The sequence below is a fragment of the Silene latifolia genome, chromosome 4 (genome assembly GCF_048544455.1).
Source record: "Silene latifolia isolate original U9 population chromosome 4, ASM4854445v1, whole genome shotgun sequence".
NCBI classification, from domain to species: Eukaryota; Viridiplantae; Streptophyta; class Magnoliopsida; order Caryophyllales; family Caryophyllaceae; genus Silene; species Silene latifolia.
Window position 1 is genome coordinate 15,284,098 of NC_133529.1, and position 4,170 is coordinate 15,288,267.

At 42.3% G+C, this 4,170-nt stretch overlaps 1 non-coding gene across 1 annotated transcript; it reads right to left on the reverse strand.

Moving 5' to 3' along the window:
- Positions 1 to 2,452: 2,452 nt before the first annotated feature.
- Positions 2,453 to 2,559, reverse strand: LOC141654476 (small nucleolar RNA R71). The gene has a single exon (XR_012548035.1). It is a non-coding gene; the product is annotated as a small nucleolar RNA R71 (small nucleolar RNA).
- Positions 2,560 to 4,170: the final 1,611 nt, after the last annotated feature.

Consider the following 4,170-nt stretch of genomic DNA (forward strand, 5'->3'; position numbering starts at 1 on the left):
CGGTAGGCCGGCAGCCGGCCAGCCGGCTGGGAGTGCAAGTATATACAAACTGGGCTCAAACCATGCATAGAGGTATTCCCAGCCGGTGGCCCGGCAGCCGGCTGGGAGAACGTTCAAGATGAAAACACAAGCTTTTTGAAGGAAGATACAGGAATCTCCTAGCCGGTCAAAAGACCGGCAGCCGGCCAGCCGGCTGGGAGTTCCCCCAAAGGCTAAAAGTCAAGTTCCAAGTCAAAGGTGTCCCAGCCGGTCAGGGACCGGCAGCCGGTCGACCGGCCAAGCATACCTGATGACTTCAAAATATTAATTCAACTTGCAGGAAACTCCCAGCCGGCCATAGCACCGGCGGCCGGTTGATCGGCCGGGAGTGCAAAGACGTGTTTTAAAGCCCATTTCGAATCCTACCCTAATCTTGGTGGAAACTATATATTTCCCCTCCCTTAACCATTTGTACACACATTACCAGATCTGAATTTATTTCCCTTTAAAAGCTTCAACCTTTGTTAATTATTTTGTTAATCATTCCTTAATTAGACTAGTTCTTCAATTAATTAGTAATCGGAGTTGGGTTGTAAGAAGATTGAAGGTTCCCCCTTCTTTATTTTTCTATCCTAATTCCTTTCTTGCTATTTGATTGGTATTATTTCTCTCCCTATTTTCATTTGTTTACATTTGCTTTTCCTTCAAGTTTGTTTGATTGTTTATGTTAAATTTGCATCTTTGTTGTTTGATTATTGTTGTTTTCACCATTGTTAATCTTTTCATTGTTCATCTTTTCATTATTTCTCTTTCCTTTGTTCACCCTTGCTAGTTGTCCTCAAAGACTTAATCTTTGAGTTGATTGTGTTAAAGATTGTGTCTTTTAGTTTGTTCATCCTTGTTATTAGATTAAACCATCTTTCTTTATAATTATTGTTGGATTGTTGCATGTTTAGAAGTAGAATTCATCCTATCACCATGTTTATGCTTAAAGACTCTATCTTTGTTGTTTATTTTGCCTTTAGAAACATGATTAGTGAGTAGTCTCCTTCTAGGACTCGGTTTGACCCGATATGGGTAATTTCACTAACTAATTATCATTAAGGCTAATTTGTGGGAGAAATTGGTGAGGGTAGTTTAGAGGATTTTGCATGTTTAAGGTTTGGGTTTTGGGTAGTGTCGACTTGTGACCCTTGACCACCAACGGAAGTTGGTTAGGTTGTAAGTTGGATACCCGAAATTTGACCTTGTAACCGACTAAGGTTGAGACCGGAAGGGAGAACCGAGGGAGGGTGCCTCTAGACTAGCGTTTGAAATCGACCTCCGGAAGGAGGAGTGGGATGACCCGGAATATGATGAGGGCTTAATGACCTTGACCAGACCTCCTTGACAAAATGCATGTTCCTGGGGTTGTCGGGATTTGAGTTAGGGATACCGGCTTTCGAACCCGGGAGGGGGGTTAGTCGGAGTAGCTAGTGTCCTATTGTGAGACCGGAAGGGAGGTTCTAGGCGAATTAGAGCCATCTCCCCCTTACCTTTCTACCCCTTTTGATTAGCCGAGACGATTAGTATGTGGAATTACTCATATTAGTGGGAGAACCGAGTTCTAGTCCTTCTCTTTATTCGATCTATCCTTTATCTTTTAGCTTGTTCTTTTCTTGTCTAGTTTATAGTCTTTAAATTTGTTAGTTTAGCGTTAGTTTGTTACCACCCTCTTTGTTATTTATCGACTTAGCTAAGCTCGTGAATTAGAACGATTAGTACTCCACCTACTCCTTGTGGGATCGACCCTTTAAAGTGTACAACGATAAAATCGTGCACTTGCGAGGTTTAACTTGAGACCATCAAGTTTTTGGCGCCGTTGTCGGGGAGTACGGCTTGATATTAATCGTTTTTGTTCTAGTTTAGACTAAGTCCTTTGTTACTAATCCTTTTGTTTCAAGTGCTTAGGTCTTTTGCATGAGTAGGTGACGAAGACGAGGTCAACCAACATATCCACTTGATCGCGAAATTGAAGCCACGGCAAGAAGACTTAATTCTCCAAGAAGCTACCGAAGTGTTTGAAAATCCTTTTGGGGTTTTAGAAGAAGAACCTAACACCATGGGTGATCCGGTTCCGATAAGAGACATTATGGCTCCTAAGCACATAGTCAATCCAAGCATCCAAAGGCCACGAATTCAAGCTAATAACTTTGAGATTAAAAATGCCTTGCTCAACCTTATTCAAGACAACCAATTTGGAGGAGGTCCCTTGGAGAACCCAAATGATCATCTAAATGATTTCCTTGAAAATTGTGATATGTACAAGTCAAATGGGGTTTCCGATGACGCGGTTCGCCTTAGGTTGTTCCCCCGTTCTCTTAGGGGTTCGGCCAAGGATTGGTTGAAAAATTGTGACCCGGATTCCTTCAAAACATGGGATGAGTTGGCTTCGGCATTTTTAAACAAATATTTCCCACCCTCAAGAACGGCCAAAGTCAAGAGTGAACTACAAAGCTTTACTCAAGAAGAGGATGAGACCTTATATGAGGCATGGGAACGGTATAAGAAGCTCCAACGGTTATGCCCTCACCATGGCATCTCCGAGGCCGAGCTAGTTAACAACTTTTACAAAGGGTTGACTCAAGACCTTAGGCTTTCATTGGATGCGGGATCGGGAAAAGGTGCCTTAGACATTTTGGGGCATAAAGCGGCAAATGAACTAATTGAGGAGATGGCCTCAAGAACTATGGAATGGGGAAGTGATAGGCAAATGAGAAAGGGCAAGAGCAAGGATTCTAATTCGGTTTTGAATGTGGAGGTTAAGGGTATGCTAGATGAACTCACCCAATAAGTTGCTTTGCTAAATTCAAAACCTAAAGGCTCCGATATGAGACAAGTCTTGTCTTGTGAGTTATGTGGAGAACAAGGGCATACTCCCATTGGGTGTCCTTTGATTTCACCCCTCCAAGAAGAATGCTATGAGCAAGCAAATGGAATTTGGGAATCCACAAGTGCAAGGCAAGGGTTCAACAACAGTAACAACAACCAATTTGTTAATGGAAAAAGAACTCACCCTTATTTATCTTATGCTTCACAAAACATTCAAAATCCAACCACTTCCCAACCTCAACAACAACAAAGGTTCAATCAAAACTCTCAATTCCAAAGACAAATTCCACCCGGTTTCCAAGGGAAACAATTCATCACCCAAAACCAACAACCATTTGGGGGTTTCAAGGGGCAAAATTTCAATCAACAACAAAACCAAAATTTCCAACCACAAAACCAAAACTTCCAAACCCCTCAAAAACCATCTTGGGAACAAGCCTTTGAACAATTGCTTATTGCAAATCAAAAATCCGACTCAAAGCTTGATAACCACATTGCCTCACAAAACCGGGTTAATGATGAAATACGGGCATCACAAAAGGCTACGGAAACTCATGTGGCCCAAATTTCTCAACAATTGAGTCAATTGGCTCAAAATCCGGGGAAGTTTCCGGGTAATACGGTTAATCCAAGGGAGGTGAGTGCGGTATTTTTGAGGAGTGGGAAGCAATTGGAGGAGGTTGAGAAATCTCCTAAATGGAAGAGGAAGAGGGTGTCTAGTGAAGTAGTGAAAGAGCACCCGGTTGAAGTTGTGGAAGAAGATGAGATTATGGTGGAGAAGTCTAAGGAGGTGGAGATAGTTGACCCTCCAAAGCAAGATGAGCCTATTGCAACTAAGGCCAAAGAATGTACTCCACCACCAAGGGAGTATGTAGCACCGGTACCCTTTCCACAAAGGCTTGCAAGGCCTAGAATTGAAAAGAAATATGAGAAGTTTGTTGAGATCTTGAAGGGAATGAATGTCACTATTCCTTTCCTTGATATGATTACCGAAATCCCATCTTATGGTAAGTTTCTTAAGGAACTTGTCACTTTGAAAAAGAAGAATGGAGAGGTACAAACCATCAACCTCTCTAAGGAATGTAGTGCTATTCTTACTCACACCAACAAGCTTCCAAACAAGCTAGAAGATCCGGGTAGCTTCTCTATTCCTTGTTCCATCCAAGGGGTGGCTATTAAAAGAGCATTGTGTGATTTGGGGGCTAGTGTGAGCCTCATGCCACTTTCAATCTTCAAGAGGCTTGATTTGGGAGATTTGAAACCAACTAGAGTTTCACTTCAACTAGCCGATCGGTCGGTTAAATTTCCCATTGGTGTGAT